Below are 19,325 nucleotides of genomic sequence, written 5' to 3' on the forward strand. Positions count from 1 at the left end.
ATCAGCTCTAAAAATTTAACAAGAATGCATTTGAATACTGAGTGGCTGAATTGAGTACACAAACTTGTTTTTAGAATTTTAGTCAATAAGAGGCATAAGATAAGCAAAAGGGAGAGTAAAATGAGCCAAATACCTTTGACCCTTGGTTCTTGACACATAGAAATTGTCTGAGGAAATTCATCTGAAGAGTTCCTTCTAAATAAACTGATAAAGTGCAGAAATATTTCCTGAATCAAAAAGGTTTTGAGGCTATGGTTCTCATTCCTTTCTTGCTACTGTCTTAACTATTTTCTCAGCTTCTTTTTATTCTTTTTCAGCCTTTTTCACCTTTCTCTCTAATCAATCTTCCTTCTCCTCAGCATGATCTATTTCCATTCACTTTATAAAGCTGTCAGTGATAGAGTCAAATTTAAAATAAGCAGGCACAAAGCAAGGGACAAATGTAAAACCAAGAGGCAGCCCTTTAAAACTAAAGCCTCGAACGAAAAGGACCTTTTCATGCATAGAGAAGACTCATCCAGTGTGAATTTTTTTTTAAGCCACATATGAATAATACAGATGAAAATCACGTAATGTCAGAATTGGAAGAGATTGCCTAGCTCAAAGACACCAATGTCATTTTAGAAATGAAAATAAATTGTAGATAGATTAACCAATTTGCCTAATGTCATTGAGCCAATTGGAGGTTGATCTGGAATAAGCCTGACTCCCAGTCTAATGCTGTTTTCTATAAACTGGAATACTATCAGATGTATTAGTTTCAAATAAAATAGGTAATAACACATTTTTCCAGTCCTTGAAAGTGAAATTAGTTTCCTTATATAAAATAAAAAATGCGTGTTGAATTGTTTCCATCTGCTTAATGTTTTGCTCTGCATACTTTCGTCACGGTCTATGGTTCAACGCCTTTCCATTCTGAGGTCAAGAAATATGTCCTACTCATTTCAGTAGTTTGAGAATGTTAAAAAGTTGTTGAAAGAACATAAATAATTGTTCAAAAATCCAAACAAAAAAAACATTCAAGGAATAGAACTACCAAATTAGCATCTAATTATTAGCAAGATGTCTGAATTCAGTGGGTTATCGTCCTTAATCTACTTTTGAGTCACAGCCAAAGACTCTGTTTTCTTTCACAAGCCCGGAAAAAGTTTTCCAGGCATAACTTCAGGACAAAATTGTATACAAATCAGAATGAACATCATCTTAATGCTAGAATATGTGTATTTTTAAACATTCTTTCATGATGGAATAAGATTTCTTCTTCTAATCATGTACTAACTGGATTAACATATCTTTAATATTGTCCAATTTCTGAGTAACATTTCTCAGAAATGTTGGCTTGTCTTTTGTCAATGAATGTTTCCTGGGTTTTCAAACCTTAAGGATATTCATAAAATATTTCACTTATTTTACTTTGTATCAAATCCAGTTACCTTTCTATTTGATCTTTGTAAAGTCACAAAAGGGGAAATTCAGGCTTAATTTAAACATGAATTTAATTAATGTTATTATAATATACCTTTTATACTCTACAGTGCTCTAAAAAAGATGTAAGGCAGGGAGTCTGGGTGGCTCAACTGTTGAGTATCTGACTTCGGCTCAGGACATGATCTCACATCCGTGGGTTCAAGCCCTGCATCAGGCTGTGTGCTGACAGCTCAGAGCCTGGAGCCTGCTTTAGATTCTGTCTCCCTCTCTCTCTTACCCTCCCCTGCTCGTGTTCTCTCTCTCTCTCTCTCTCTCTCTCTCTCTCTCTCTCTCTCTCTCTCAAAAATGAAAAAACATTAAAAAAAATTTTAAAGGATGTAAGGTAATTTTAAAAATACCATAGGGAGCTTGGGTGGCTCAGTCGGTTAAGTGTCTAACTTCAGCTCAGGTCACCACCTTACGGTTTTTGAGTTCGAGCCTCATGTCAGGCTCTGTGCTGACAGCTCAGAGCCTGGAGCCTGCTTCTGATTCTGTGTGTCCCTCTCTCTGTCACTCCACCAATCTGTCTCTCTGTCTCAACTAAAATAAACATTAAAAAAATTTTAAATACCTTGAAATTACATAAAAACTTTTAGAATTAGTAGTAAAAATAATAAAATAAAATGAATGGAATTTTTTTTAATTGAAAAAAAGCATTGTTGTTGTTTTTAATTTTTTGAGGAACCACCATACTGTTTTTCACAGTGGCTCCACCAGTTTGCATTCCTACCAACAGTGCATTAAGGTTCCTTTATCCTCACATCCTCACCAACACCTGTTATTTCCTGGTTTTTATGCAAGATTAGCCATTCTGAGCGGTATAAAGTGATATCTCATTGTGTCTTCATTTGCACTTCCCTGATGATTAATGATCTTCGGCATCTTTTCATGTTTCTGTTGGCCATCTATATGTCTCCTTTGCAAAAATGTTTATTCGTGTCCTCTGCCCATTTTTAATCAGATTATTTGGGGTTTTGTGTGTGTGTTAAATTTGTAAGTTCTTTCAATATTTTGGATATTAACCCCTTATCAGATATTTCATTTGCAGATGTTTACTTCCATTCAGTTGGTTATCATTTTGTATTGTTGATGCTTGCCTTTACTGTGCCGAAGCCTTTTATTTTGGTGTAATCCAAAGTTTAATTTTGCTTTTGTTTCCCTTGCCAAAGGAGACATATCTAGAAAAATGTTTCAATGGCTAGTGTCAAAGAAATTATTGCCTACGCTTTCTTCTAGGAACTTGATGGTTTCGGGTCTCACATTTAGGTCTCTAATCCATTTTGAGTTTATTTTTAGGTATGATGCAAGAAAGTGGCCCAGTTTCATTCTTTTGCATGTAGCTGTCCGGTTTTCCCAGCACCATTTGTTGAAGAGACTCTTTTTCCCGTTGCATACTCTTGCCTCCTTTGTTGTAGATTAATTGGCCATATAAGCATGGGTTTATTTCTTGGCTCACTATTCTGTTCCATTGATCTGTGTGTCTATTTTTGTGCAGTACCGTGTGGTTTTGATTGCTGCAGCTTTGTAGTGTATTTTGAAATCTGAGATTGCAGTATCTCCAGTTTTGTTCTTCTTTTTCAAGATTGCTTGGCCTCTTCAAGGTCTTTTGTGATTCCATACAGATTTCAGGATTATTTTCTCTAGTTCTGTGACAGATGTTGTTGCTATTTTGATACAGATTATATTACATCTGTACATTGTTGTGGGTAGTATGGACATTTTAATAATTAGTTCTTCCAATGAGCATGGAATATCTTCCCATTAGTTTGTGTCATCTTTAATTTCTTTCATCAGTGTTTTACAGTTTTCAGAGTATAGGTCTTTCACCTCTTTGCTTAAGTTTGTTCCTAGGTATTTTATTATTTTTGGTGCAATAGTCAATGGAATTTTTTTTATTATTTATTTTGAGAGAGACAGGCAGTGTGAGTGGGGGCGGGGTGGGGGGGGAAGGAGAGAGAGAAAATCTCAAGCTGGCTCCTTGGTGCCAGCACAGAGACCGATGTGGGGCTTGAACTCACAAAACCATGAGATCATGACCTGAGCCAAAACCAAGAGTCGGATGCTCAACCAACTGAGACATCCAGGCACCCCAGATGGAATTGTTCTCTTAATTTCTCTTTCTGCTACTTTATTATTAGTATACAGAAATGCAACATGTTTGCATATTATTATCTGTAAATTAATTTCATATTCTATGACTTAATTGAATTCACTTAGGGTTTTTTTTTGTAGAGTCTTTAGAAGTAATATAGAATTACCACATGATTCAGTAATTCCACTACTGAGTATCTACCCAAAGAAAACAAAAACACTAATTCAAAAAGATATACTCACCCCTATGTTTAGTGCAGCATTATTTACAATAGGCAATATATGAAAGCAGCCTAGTGTCTATCCATATATAAATAGACAAAGAAGACACACACACACACACACACACTGGAATATGACTCCACCATAAAAAAGTATGAGATCTTGCCATTTGCAACAACATGGGTAAACCTAAAGGGTGTTAAGTGAAATAAGTCAGTCAGAAAAAGATAAATGCCATACAGTTTCACTCATATGTGGAATTTACAAAAGAAAACAAATGAACAAAGAGAAGAGACCAACAAAAAGACAGATTCTTAAATATAGGGAACAAACTTAGGGGTACCAGAGGGAAGGTGGGTAGGGGGATGGATGAATTAGACAAAGGAGATTGAGAGGACACTTACCTTTGGACACCCGGGTGACTCCGTCGGTTAAGCATCTGGCTCTTGGTTTCGGCTCAGGTCATGATCTCACGGTTCATGTGTTGGACTCCTGTGTCAGTCTCTCCTCTCTCTCCCCCTGTCCACCCTGCCTTGCTCTCTCGCCCTCTCAAAATAAATAAACTTTAAAAAAAAAAAAAAGAGAGAGAACACTTACCTTGATGGGCACTGAGAAATGTATAAAATTGTTGAATCACTATGTTGTACATTTGAAACTAATATAACATGTATGTTGATTATACTTGAATACAAAATAAAGCATATTTTAAAAATTACTTTGTTTTCTTGAAAACAAACTTAAGAATGAAATTAAGTACATAAGTGCATGTAGTGAAATCAATGTGGTCACACGTGTGGCTCTGACCTTTCTATATTCACCAGAGAGAAAGAATAAATCTGAGTAGTTACATCGTGCCCATAAAGAAAAGCCACACAGCTATTCAGCATATACATTCAGTATACACATCCCCATTCCTAATAGCAAAGCCACAGAAAAATTTACTTCCTGGGTTCTCCTGAAGAGATTCTATACAATATATGAACAAAATCTTTGGCATACTTATAATAAATATGCCAAATTTTCAGATAGTTGTTTGCTCTGATCTCTCTCAAGCACAAATTAATCCTAGGTAGGGGCTATGTAGAAGACAGAGATGGAGAAAAATAAAACACCTGCACTCTTCCCTCTCTCCATACATATATGGAGCCACAAAATTATAAATCCTGTTCTCATAATTCCTCTGACTAGACACTCTCTTAGTTTCACCTCATGATTTCTCCCAGACTCATGTGGTAGCTTCCTAATTGTTCCCTCCAAATCTAATTCTCCCTTTCCCGTCCATCTGTAAGCCAGCTCCCAGACAGATATTTCTGAACCACTGTTTATGTCACTCCTCTCCTCAGAAACCATTTTCTACAGGGGGAAGATAAAGTTAAATTTACTAGTTTGTTCCTACAAGACCCTTAATGATCTGGTCCTCACTCAGTGTGAGGGGATCTCAAACCCCAACGGAGACAAAGTGGGCACATAATTGGGTAAAGTGGTCCTGGGGTAGAAAAAAAAAGGGAGACCATAGCTGCATCTGAAGAGAGCTGACCACTTAAGACAACGTGGACCCATGTCTTAGGAAAAGCCAGAAATCTGTATTTTTGTATAAAAACTCCTGGTTTTTTAATGTAGGAAACTAATTCAGAAGAAAAATGGATACTTCTCAAACCAGTAAAAAGGCATCTTCAGATGAGATGAGACCTAAGGAGGGCAGGTTTGGGATGTGTGTCCTGCTTCTCCCTCTGTTCTTCCACACTTGAAGCTAAACTACATCCTCTACCGGTTCCCAACTCCCATGCCTCCCCTGTATTGTTCCTTCTCAATGCCCAGATGTATAGCTAACCTTCAAGGCCCATTTGAAATACCAATGCCACTAATCTTTTTCCAAACCAGTTGAAAGTAACCATTTGTCCTCTAAAGTCCTACAAAATTTGAACTCTACCCTCCTGGTGGCAGTAAACATTCTCAACCAAGTTCAGTAATTATTTTCATGCATGCATTTTCTCTCCAATTAAATGGCCATGAGTGCATAGGCCATGTTAGATTCAACGTTAAATACTCCACAGCAAATACACAGTCTTTCACCCAATCAATTTTCAAGTATTTAATAATTATCTTAACATTGTTAATAGAAGTATTAAAATATTGACGTATGCCCACTACACTCTAGACTTTTGTTTTTAACACTTGGAAATCAAGACTTAGACAGATGGCGTTCTTTTCCCCTTCACTGCTTGTATACATATCTCAGATAGGGAACTTTCTAGCATAACATCAATTTCCTTAGCACTGAGTTCTTTATTTTTCCATGAAATGAAGGTTTGCACTCCCTCAAGCACATCCTGAAAATATCTTGACTCTGCGTGCAATGTTTAGATTGTTTTATAAACCAATTTTTAGGCCTGTGATATATTTGTGCCATTTGTCTGCAAATACAATATTTCCAAATTGGTGTAAGTTGCCCTGAATATTTTCACAAACTGAGCCATAACATCATTTCAAATTTACCCAGTAACTATTTTACAGTCCTGGATATTTTCCTGAATTAGGTTAGTTTATATTGAAATATACTTTTCAAAAGATTCATATGTTTTAATCCAGAGATTAGGAAAATAGATTCTCTAAAAGCCACTCCTATAACTCAGCTTCCCCGGTGGCCCAACACAGTGATCATGCCATCTTCCTTTATCAGCTGTCCTGAAACACACCCCACCTCCTGGGAGATTCAGAATATACGACTAACCCTGTGAGAAAACTTAACTGTAATTCAAAACTTGGATACAAAGGCAGCAACACTAGAGGAAAAAATGTTGTCCTCCCCAGACTGATGCAGAAACTAGAGTCTTCTATCCCTCAAGCTGAAGAGGAGGAAGGGCAGAGTTCCCCAAATGTGACCTAAAAATTGGGGATTTGAGCAGAAATGAAATACCATAGGAATTAAGGAGACTTTGTTTGATATTTGAATTTTAGTAGCTGACACTACTAAATGCTCACACTGGCATTTGCACAATTTAAGCTGCATATTTCAGAAGAAAGAAAGAGAAAGAAAGGAAGGAAGAAAGAAAGAGAAAAGCCAAGTGCTGAAGATTGAAATCCTCTCATGAACAGTCATTCTATTTGAAAAATTAGAGACTTGTCAAAGAACAGCCATAACATTTACAAAAATGTAGGGACAGAGCAAATGAAATGACAAAACCTATAAGAGGTTTTTTTGGTCCTTCCTGCTAAGTGGAATAGACCTACAAACGTGCCATCGTGTACTTTTCAAGTTTAAGTCTTGCTTAAAGAGCTATAGCTCTAAATCCAAATCTCTGTGTGAAGGAGCTAATAGGAACTCCAATATAACGGGCTTGTACAGTCTTTGGAAATAGATATCAATAGGAATTATAATCGGTTGGTGATTGTACATTTCAAACCCTTTCTACCTGTACTTAATCTCTAAGTCAAAATTTAAATTCTTGGCACTCTATCTCACAGGTAATCAGCCACCAGGTCATAAGACAGTGGAAAGATCGTACAAGTGAAAGTTCATAAAATATATACATATGTATGTAGGTATATGTTTAAATAAGATCAACATAAATCTGTCAATTTTAAAGCTGACACTTCACCACGAACACCAACAGAATTTTAATTGTCTGTATCTATGACCTCTTACGAATAAATATCATATGAAGCATCTGTACTTTTTAGAGGTTAAAATAATGTTGGTGTCAGAAAGTGAAGTAATCAGGTAGGGAATAAAAATAACTTTGTGGTAAGTTTCTCCCGTGAAGCAATAAAAAGCCTGTGTAATGGGAGGCTAAAACCTTGGAAAGAAAATGTCAGGTTGAGAAATGCTTTGACATAAAGATAACGCACAAATAAAAGGAACGAATACTTGGGGAGAGGAAACAATTGAAAGAAAAACAATTTATGTGTAATATAGGAGCTTCTGTACACATTTAAGGCATAAAAGGGCTGGTAAAGGTTTCAGAAAATGATGAAATATTCTGTTGATTTCATAGAGAAAAAGAAGAAAACCTCACTGAGAAACCACCATTCAGAATGCCAGATCCAAACAGGCTCCTAACTTTTATATTACATTGAACTTTTTATAAAAATTTGAATCTGAAGGCAATTTCTTTTCAGGAGAAGCACAGTGCGGTGAGCAAAATAATGCTCCATCCAAAGACGTCCCCATCCTAATCCCCAAAAACAATGAATATGTTATCTGACGTGGCAAAAGGGATTTTGCCAATGTGGTTAAGTTAAGGACCTTGAGGTAGGGGGATTATACTGTGTTATCTGAGTGTTGCTAATCATATGAGTGCTTAAAACAGAGAAGGGAGACGTAACCACAGAAGGATGGTCAGGGAGATGAAGACATCTGGTTGTGAAGGTGAAAGAAGGGGTCCAAGAGCCAAGGAATGTGGGTGGCTCTGGAAGCTGGAAAAAGCAAGGAAAGGAATTCCCCAGAAGCCCCCCAGTAACACCTCTGTCTTAGCCCGGTAGGATCTGTATCAGACTTCTGGCCTACAGTATTGTAAGAGAATACGTTCATGTTATTTTAAGCCACTAAATGTGTGGTAATTTGTTCCAGCAGAAATAGAATACAACAAATTCCAGAACATGAATCGTAAAGAATAGAATTTGCAAACTTATGTTGAAAAAAAAAAAACGGCAAAAAAGAATTAAATATTTGTCAGAGTTTTTCAGTAGGGTGGCCTATGATATTACATATAAAACACGAGATAAAAATAATCTTGTAGAAAGAAATATCTAAAGAAATTTAAATATGTTAGGAAAAGCAGTCCAGATGCCGGTTTCCTCTTAGATGGAGAGCCTGGTGAAAATGTTTTATTTTGAAAACCTGCTTGAATTTCATTTGATGGTTAAGACATTAAATTTGACCATGTCAGTCCCTGCATAAAAGTTCCCCTAGTGTTCCATTTTACACGGAATTAAATGCAAACCTCATACTATAGCCTATCAGGTCCTACGTGATTTGACCCCCTATGATCACATTTTCTATTGCTCTCCCACTTCTCGCCTAGCTTCAGCCACACTGGCCTTTATCTTGATTTTTAAACATGCAAATCTTATTCCCACTGCACCCTAGAGCCTTTGTCCTGCTGATTCCTCCTCTGAAATATGTAGACAAGCATTGCATAGGGACCAGAACTAGAGAGACCCAGAACTCTCCAGAGAGAAACCTGCATAATATTAGAACCATCTGGGCCCTATCACAGTATGGGGATCCCGGAACTCCAATCCAACCTGCTGAATTAATTCAGTATGGGTCCCAGAACTGTATTTTTAAATATACAGATAATAAGGGTCACCACCCTTTTGAGACAGGAATAGTGTGGGACACTTTCAGCCAGGCCCAGCAAAGGAACTGCATTACAGGGTGGTTGTGCTGCCTTCTTCACACCTAACTCTCAGGTTGGTATAAGTAATCTTGATGGTTAGATTTAGTATCTTGGAGAAACTGGTAGTATGGTCTAGTGGTTAGAAGCACATGTACCTCGGTGCCTAATACTAGCTCTGCCACTCTTTAGCGGATATACTTGGGTGTTACTTAACCCCCCAGAGCCTCAATGTCCTCACCTATAAACTGGCAAGGGCAAAATAACAAAGCTATCTCAAAGAGTTATGAGGATTAAATTATTGAATATACATAAAGTACTTAGAATTGTGCTTGGCCAATAGAAAGAGCTCACTAAATGTTGACCATGACTTGTAAAAGGCATCATGCTGGTAGGTCAGCCATCCTGGGTTGAGACATGATCTACTTTTTTTTTTTTTAATTTTTTTTTAATTGAGAGAAAGAGAGACAGAGTGCAAGCAGGGGAGGGGCAGAGAGAGAGGAGACACAGAATCCAAAGCAGGCTCCAGGTTCCAAGCTATCAGCATGGAGCCCGATGTGGGACTTGAACTCACGAACTGTGAGATCATGACCTGAGCTGAAGTCGAACTCTTAACCGACTGAGCCACCCAAGTGTCCCAAGACATGATCTACTTTTAATGTAATTTGGGTAGTGTTTGAAAAATCCTCCCTTAGTATCTAAGCCCACCTATTTTTTATCTTTCAAAGCTGTTTCAGGGTGCCTGGGTGGCTTAGTTGGTTGAGCATCCAACTTCGGCTCAGGTCATGATCTCACAGTCTGTGGGTTCCAGCCCCACATCGGGCTCTGTGTTGACAGCTCAGAGCCTGGAGCTTGCTTTGGAATTTGTGTCTCTCTCTCTTTCTGTGCCTCCCCTACTTGCGCCCTGTTTTTCTCTTTCCTCTCTCTCTCTCAAAAATAAATAAACATTAAAAAAAAATGTAAAGCTGTTTCATGAAATAAAATGAAAATATCTATGCTCTTCCCATTATCTTCTAAACCACTTAATCAATGGTATTAGGCATATACGCAGTAGAATCTTTACAATTGTATATAACGGTTACTTTTCTATGCTGACGTGTACTGGATTATCCAAAGCCACGGGAAAATAAAATGTCAATAAAAATTTCCCTTTTTATTCTCCCAGACTCCCTGCAGACTTCTCCTCTCTTCTCGTGGCTAAACCAAAAGGGCACAGATTACTGAAGAAGCTGTAGGATACAAAAATATATATACTCTAAAATAGGTAAATTCAAGTAGGATTTTACCACTGGCTGTCAGGCCCTAAATCCATGAAGGATGTGAATAAGTTAGTACTAACACTTTGGCCTTTTCCAACTCAAGAGATGAAAGGTTGTTTGAACCTAGACAAATTGGAGAAAGAAGGTGTTTGTCCAAATCCAACAGAGGGTAGCATTCAACTAGCCTACTCATGAAATTTTGGGATTCCTGAAGACCAAGAGTTTAGAAATTTCAATGGTCTCCTTGTTCCCATAGGAGTCGGCTATGGGCTAGAGCATGCAGGCATGCCCTTTGGTGCTGGGCACTAAGAAAAGAGAACCATAAAGAAAGGGCAGTGTGATACAAGTACACAGAAAATGTAAGGACAGAAAGGACCTCTGCATGGTCTGGGACTGAACTCTCTCTTTCCATTGCAGCTATGGAAAGATCCAACAGTGCTTTGAGACCAGAGAATCCTTCTCAAATGGTAACTGGGAGGGGCGCTTGGGTGGCTCAGTCAGTTAAGCATCCAACTTCCGCTGGCATCATGATCTCAAGTTCAAGCCTTGCATCGGGCTCTGTGCTGACAGTTCATTCCCTGGAGCCTGCTTCAGATTCTGTGTCCCTCTCTCTCTCTCTCTGCCCCTCCCCTGTTCACGCTCTCTCTCGCTTTTGAAAAATAAACATTTTTAAAAAGAATAAAAACATAAATGGTAACTGGGAGCATGAATAGTAGAGGTACCCAGCCCCACAAGAAGGTAAAAGGGTCACACATTGGCGTTGGCATGGATTTGCTAGAAGCATAAGAAACAAGGCAGCCAGGTGTCCCACAATTAACTCAAGTGCCTTATGAATAGGATAACCGGGAGAGTCATTTTTTAAAGAACTAGCGGTAAGTTATGATCTGCACCAAAAACCAAGCCAGGATTTGCACAAGCATGTCCAGCTTGGTCCTCCATTGCAGGTGCCTTACTATAACATCATCAATGCTGTGGGAAAGCAAGGCAGGCAGGCAGGAAGTCGAAAAGAGAGTTTTCAAAGGAACAGTGCTGGGACCCAACCAGTGACTGAGTCAACAATACCCAAACTGGACTATAAAAACATATCTGAATCTGATGGACCTAAGAACAATTATGTTTTAAACTAGAAGTGACTGGAATATGTAGAAATAAAAGATTTCAACTTTCTGCTGATGAGCAGTAATAAAGACTCAAAAAGGAAAATAAGTTCTTAGAAAAAGTTCTACTTTGCACACACCTGATAGGAAATTATTGAATTCATACATATTACACCATTAAATCCTAACATCTCTTTTTCTCAAAGCAACCTTTCATTTTCCAAACAATAGGCCAAAATTCGGGAGGGGGTGGGGGAATTCACAGAAGTCATTGTCAGCTGGCTCAAATGTAACTATCAGTGTTTTTCCCATGAAATAAGCGCCTTGCACCTTACAACCTTGGTCAAATCATGGTTCCAGTTTTCTCACGTGTAAGATTAGGAAGTTGGACCTAATGGTCTAAATTCTCTTCCAACTCAATAATTTAATGACAAGGCAGAAACTTTCTCTCATGTCTTTGTTTAAAATCAAGCTCATAATTAAAGCACTTGAGAAATATGGGACTAGCTTCCCTCTGGGAAATTTGACTATCCCAAGATTCAGAAATGTCCAAGCATTTTAATATTTCACTGCAAGGTGTTTGTAGAATAATTATTCCATATATTTATCTAGGTTTACCTACCAATTTTTATTTGATCCAGGATTAACTCATAAATCAGACAAACATAAATGAGCCTTCATGACCGCGTCTCTTACAAGAATTAAACATTAGCATGTCATTAACCACCTTCTTCAATTGAATGGAATGTTAAAGCAACATTTATACCTTGTATAGTACTTTCCTCTAGAACTTAAAATTTCCCACTGGAAAGATAAAAGACGTTATTTATTTTGCTTAATAAAGACTTACGAGAATAATAACATTTCCAGTATTAGCAAATTTGAAAACTCTATAAATCCCCCAGAGCTGTTCCCCTTTAAGTCTTTTAAATCGGGAGATTCTAAGTCTCTTTTAAATCTCACAGAATATGATTCCTGGTGATTTACTATAAATCCCAATGCAGCTAGGAAATGTTAATGCATTTTGTTCGATAAGACTTTCTTATGGATGCACAGCTATCATGTTTTCCAATATATGATTCTATTCACATCTGCTATAAGGTTGGGAGGAGCGGCAGGCATTGGCAATATTGTCAAGTGCTCTCGAAGCAACAGAAAGGAAAAAAAATCATAATTTTCTACGGGGATAATTTCTATGCCACACTGACACTTTTAAATGTTTTCAATAGTGTTGATTTATTGGAAAGCTTAGAAAGGTAGTGCTTAGAACCAGCTTTTCCCATAAAATCTCAGTGACAGAGAATAACTTTTACATCTTTCAAACTGTCCATTGTGAAAGATTTTTTCATTACGATGAAGGTGTTTAGAGGTTTTTGATTTAATGTAGAATGATAACTCCCTTGAGTCTCAGACTTCTGGAAAGAACAAACAACGAAACGTATCCTTCCCCTGAGTGAGCTCAATAATGAAATACGTTTGGCTATCCATGGCAACAAAGTACTTCCCTGACTTGGCTGGAGTTCTGTAATGCAGAATGCTTATTCTTACAAAATAAAATTTATTTATAAATATGGTACTTTGACCTTGTGTTTCCAAAACAAGAGAAGCTGTAGCTTCTGTCTATTCATCATTGTTATTGCAGTTAATTTAGGCAGTTTCCTACTTAACTCTTGGAGTGAGCAAACACAAAAGAAGCTCTAGAAGCTTAACATTCTTTAAAATACTCTGAGAAGCTAACTTTGGAGCGTTCATCATGTCTTAAAAATTTGAAAGTACAAAGTGAAGAGAATACACCAGGGATGCCACGATATCTCAGATATGGCTATTTTAATAACTTATCTTTTTTTTTCCCAGTGAATGTGGGAGGGTTGCTCAAGTGCAATTAGTACCTGGGGAGTTTTTTGCCTTAAAAATAACTATATATGTGTGTGTGTGTGTATATATATATGTGTGTGTGTGTGTGTGTATATACATATATATACACATATATATGTGTGTGTATATATATGTGTATATATATACATACATATATACACACACACACACACATATATATATATATTTTTTTTTTTTTAACCGCCCTTACATCCCCTAAGAGAATCTTCTGGGCCTCTTTGACCACCTGTACTCATAGCCCCTACTATGAGTAGTAAGTAAGTCTGGAATAAAGTAGCCAATGGTCCTGGTTTTTCCTGGCCAGAGGATTTCTGGGGTGCTGGACTTTCAAGTGCTCAGAACAGAAGGGAGAAGCCAGATGGGTTGGTCATCCTGAGCAGTTTCCAAACTTTAGAGTGCCTCAGAATTACCTGTAGGGCTTGTTAAAATCCAGATTTCTGGGGCACCTGGGTGGCTCAGCTGGTTAAGCGTCTGACTCTTGGGTTCAGCTCAAGTCATGATCTCATGGTTCATGGGTTCAGGCCCCACATGGGGCTCTGCACTGACAGCATGGAGCCTGCTTAGGATTCTCTCTCTCTCCCTCTGCCCCTACCCTGCTCATTCTCATTCTCTCTCTCTCAATAAACTTAAAAAAAAAAAAAAAAGACTCTCAAAACTTTTTAAAAAATTCAGATTTCTGGGCCCTACCACCAGAATTCAGAAAAATTCAGAATTCAGAAGGTCTGTGGGCTGGTCCAAAAATTTGCATTTCTAACAAATTCTCAGGTGATGCTGGTGTCCAAGGGCCAAACTGCGAGAAACCACTGCCATGACAGTACCTCCTGGTCATGAGCTGATGAGTGCAGAAGTCCACAGCTGATCCAAATGATATTATTAGGATGGCTTTCACAAGACTTTGATATTGAAGCTCAATGTTTATATATCACTTACGTCACTCATGTAGAAAGGATTTTATATATGATACTAGGTACCTAAAGAAAGGGAATATGTGGAGGATTGCCTTGATACCTAACCTATTTGCAGTTCCTCCTTCCGGCCTTCAGCGAGGCTCGACTGGACTTGAGGCCCTCCAGTTCCATGAACTTTCTTCATGGTCTACCGACACATTATTGGTTTTGACCTCAGCTACTTTTAATGTCTTATGTTATATAACTCGACGTAACCCTGATTAAGACTGAAATGTTCTAAATAACCACAACAAACAGAGAAAATAATCAAGTCCCATAAAACACTATATTGGCTTGGAGCAACTTTAGTCCATAGCTAACTTTTTAAACTGTCAGAAAAACTTCTAATCGTTCATATTATGACAGAGCTGGAAAGTTCGATGCGTTTCTTTTATAAATATCCCAACCAAATAAGGAAAAGACTGGAAGGAGAGAAGTAAATGGAAGAATTGCCAACTCAAGTTCGTTAAGGATGCCCAAGGAGGAAATTTTACCACGATGCCTGGGCCCACTGAAATCTCCTGAAACAGAATTTTTGAGTAACTGATGGATTAGACTGGGTGGACTTACACTCCATGGAATCTTACAGGCCAATCTCAGGGAGAAAACTGAGATTGTTAGGTTTTCTCCATCTGAAAAGGAAACACGTTTTGAAGAGGGTTGAAGAGGATTTTCAAACCACAGAGCCCTTTGCAGCCTGGGTCGTTAATTACTCTACCTCTCTCTATCACCCAACAAAATTACCACCTGTTTTTTTAAAACCCCTTAAGGAGATGGATTTTAAAAGCTCCCCCCAATAAAGCTTTTCTAATAATTAACAGAATTCACCGCCCAGAACTGTCTTTATGACTTTCCTCCTTCTCTCCTTCTCCATTTGTGGTTTGCTTCTTTTAGCCCAGGAAACAGCCGATCAGGAGCTCTAAGTGACAAACATGCCCTCCAAGGCCATTGTTAATTTTGTCTTTCATTTTCTCTTGGACCCTGTACTGTTGCAATCCTCTGGAACTGCTTCATTTATTGTATTTTGTTACTCTATCCAAATCTACCTGTGTCTGAATTTCTTAGCATATTAAGTAGCACTCAGGAATCTATTCTCCCGAACACACTATTTTCTGTTATGGGTCCCTAGTTACTTTTAGTCTCCTTTGCATATTCAATATCTTTCTAAAATATGTCCTTGAATCTGACCACTGTGCCCATTACTTTAACCATTCTGCCATTCTAATCACATTTCATGGGTTCTATCGCCTTTCGTTAATCCGGCTAATTTTGAATCCCATTCTGTCGTCCAACAAGCTACCCACCATCTCTTCATCCCCATTTCCCAAGTCATCAAAAACCTAGTATGTTTTCTTTCACATCTTTCAGGTAAATATAGTACAATTTTCAAAACTTCTGGACTTAGAATTGATCCCTAAAACTTGATTTGTGACCCACACAGAACTCAGGACATTACAACTCACAGATAATATGCACAGTATTTGTTATCAGCTGCACTAGCAGTATAGAGAATGATTACACTGCTTTGCCATTTAAACTGCACTCTGTTTTTGCCCCAGGTTTCTCCCTTTTAGGAGTATTTATCAGAGTAATCCTCATCCAGTTTCATTATGTCCTCGTTAGTATGTGTCTGTTATCTTCTCACTGCCAAATCAAGAGTAAAGGTTCTTTTTGTTTTATGATCCCTGTGGGTGAATGTCATTCTTGGCTGAACACATCGAGTGCCCATAAGGTTCTAATAGTTGAAGTGCTTAAAGCACCTGCCATCCATCAAGGTTTATGATGTGGTTACCATAGCTACCAAAACCCCATGCATTCCTGATCACATGGGATCTGTTCTGTTAAAAAAAAAAAAAAAAAAGAGAGAGAGAGAGAAAGAGAAGAGAGAGAGAGGTCTGCCAGGGAATTATCCACATGAATCCAGTTATAATTAAACAATTAAAATCAGTCAACAAATGAGTCAAAACATGAAAAAAACACAATGCTCAGGGTTGGTAGGATGAGCTGAGGCCAAATGAAGGCCACCCTGAGCCTAAAATAGATGGACAAAAATGAATCCATATCACTTCTCCTTTATGCTTCATCATATCAGCAGATGGCAACGTGTACAATTTTCAAGACTTCCTTGGAGATCGCCTTTGGAAAAAAGTACTGGAGTACATCACTTTTAATCAAAAGTTACTGTGAAAGCCTTTTTTCTTTCCCCAAAGAAAGTTTGCTTTTAAATAACAATACTAGAGTTGTAGTTTATACCCAACCTTTCATCCGAAAGGCACATAATGCTCTATAAATGTATTAATCCTCACAACCTTCCTGGAAAGCACAGGGGTAGCACACTCCCCAGATGCACATATTGAGTTTTTAAAAAAGCAGGTTAAATTGAATCAATAGTCTATTCAGAAAGGAAGGTTAAAAAGGTAGGCCCTTCACCGTGTCTTAATAATCAAAGTCCACTGGGAATTTATTAGACTGTGATAAAAGAAAAAGAAAGAAAAAACTTAAGCTTTTATACATTGCCTATTTGGCTTATATTGAATGCTATCTACCATAGAAGGTCATTTAATATTGCTAACTTCAGCATGTTGCCATGTCACTTTTCAAACAGAAACTATTACCCAACCCTCAAATTACTCCCCAATAAGAAGTGAGAAAGAATGTATAATTTTACTATGTTATTGTTCAAAAACAAGTATTTAATAAAACTTGAACTGGAACTGTTAAAAACAGCAAACATTCTAATACATATTTGGGCAATATGTATCAAGAATCTTCAAAATATTTATGTTCTTTGTCCCAATAATTCCACTTCTGGGTATTACTTTTTTTCCATAGCAAAGAATGCAAAATTCAAATAAAGATTTATTATATGACTTATAGATAAGTAGTAAATTTAAAATATTTAAAATACTTAACCAAGAAGATTAAAAAATTCAGCCATCTGTTCATTTATTTACCACTTATTACAGATTCCAATGATCCAGGAAAAAGAAATACAAAGACAAATAAGACGTGCTTTCACAAACATCACAAATATCATCGCTGCTTTATGGTGAGTTATAGTCTAATGCGGAGAGAAAGACATGTAAATACAGTACGAATGCAGGTGCTCTGAGAAAAGGGATGCACAATACGGCAGAAAATCACAAAGGAAAGAACGTTTAAGTTTACATTGGGATGAGGAAAATCAGGAAATTTTTCATCGGGTTGATCTTTAGTCTAACTTTTGAAATTTGAGGTGCTCAGCAAACACATTGAAGATCACTAACGTCCGTGATAAGAAGGGACTGAGTAGCTGGATTCGGGAGACTACTAATACCATAGGACTCAGTTGGGGCAGTGGCTTTGGAGAGGAGAGGAGGGACAGACATGAGCGGTGTGATGATGGCTTTCCTTCAGGACTTTATGACTTGCCAAACAGAGGGAATGAGAGCTGAGATGAAGGAGCAAATGTGATTGCCAACAGTCTGACTCTGGAACCAGGCGGGTGGGAGAGGAAATGCAAGAGAGAACAAAACAGAGAGAAGGGGAATAGTAGCACTTAAACACGAAGAGTTGGAATTATCAGAGGAGCATCTAAGTGATAATAACCACTGGAAAGAAAATTGGGTCTGGAGTTTGTCCTTGAGAGTGGACATATATGGGTTGTGAATGTGATCATTGGAGAGGATAAGTCTGAAAATTGAAAAAAAAAGAAGCAAGGACAGAACCTCAGGGGACACCAGCACACTTAGGTGTAGGCAGAGGAAGAGTAGCCCTTCAAAAAAATATGGCACAGAAAAGATGGCAAAGAAACTGGTAGGTTGAGTAGGCCAACTGTCACTGGTGCCATTTTCCAGAGCAAGTTGTACAGACTTATGGAGGCAGAAGACTGAGTAGAATGGCTTTAAAAATGAGTAAGAGTTGACTCCCAGGAAGAGAAAGGGCAGTAATTAGAGTGGAATAGAGGATTACAAAATGATATGTTGAAGATGGGAGAGGCTTGTACATGCTTTCGCATGGCAGACACAAAAGTGATTTAAAGGAAAAGATTAAAATTACAAAAGACAGAGGTCTCTGGGTGGCTCAGTTGGTTAAGCATCTGACTCTTGATTTGGGGGCTCCGGTCATAATCTCAAGGTTCATGGGATGATAGGATCGAGCCCTGGGTTAGGCTCTAGGCCAACGGTGCAGAGCCTGCTTGGGATCCTCTCTCTCCCTCACACTCTACCCCTCCCCCCTCTCAAAAATAAATAAACTTTTTTTTAAAAATAATAAAATAAAATAAAATTCCAAAAGAGAGACAAGAGTAAATGCTGAAAGGATGCAGCCCTTTTAAAGCATTTAACAAATAGCACACTCATGGGACAAATAATTTAAGGAACACTTTTTGAAGGGGTTTTTAATAAAACTATGATACTTGGCATTAGTAAAAAAGTGAAAAATACAGGGGCACCTGGGTGGCTCAGTCGGCTGAGCGTCTGACTTTGGCTCAGGTTATGATCTTGTGGTTCCTGAGTTCAAGTCCCATGTCGGGCTCTGTGCTGACAGCTCAGAGTCTGGAACCTGCTTTGGATTCTGTGTCTCCCTCTCTCTCTGCCCCTCCCCTGCTCACGCTCTGTCTCTCCCTCTCTCTCAAAAATAAACATAAAAAAATTTTAAGTGAAAAATATAAAATTGAATGTATATTATTTTGTCAGCTTTGTAAAACAAAACATTTGTTAAAAGGAAGAGTGAAGAGAAATATATGGAAAGGCTAATGACGGTGGATGTTGAAGAATGCCATTTTTATCTTATACTCTTCCATTTTTATTAAAATTGTCCAAAATAAACATGGACTGATTTTATAATAATTTCTTATAGTTCTCAAGAAGAAAGGCAATTGAAAGGAGGGAGGTAAGAGAGAAAACAGAAAGGATGAAACAGAAGAGAGGAAGAGAAAGAAGGAAGGGGTGCAGGCAGGGAAGGTCCCCGTAACTCAGAATGTGAGGAACACCAGTCAGAGCGACACACACAGAACCAGGCACAGGA

This window comes from Prionailurus bengalensis, chromosome C2, assembly GCF_016509475.1.
Source record: "Prionailurus bengalensis isolate Pbe53 chromosome C2, Fcat_Pben_1.1_paternal_pri, whole genome shotgun sequence".
Classification (NCBI taxonomy): domain Eukaryota; kingdom Metazoa; phylum Chordata; class Mammalia; order Carnivora; family Felidae; genus Prionailurus; species Prionailurus bengalensis.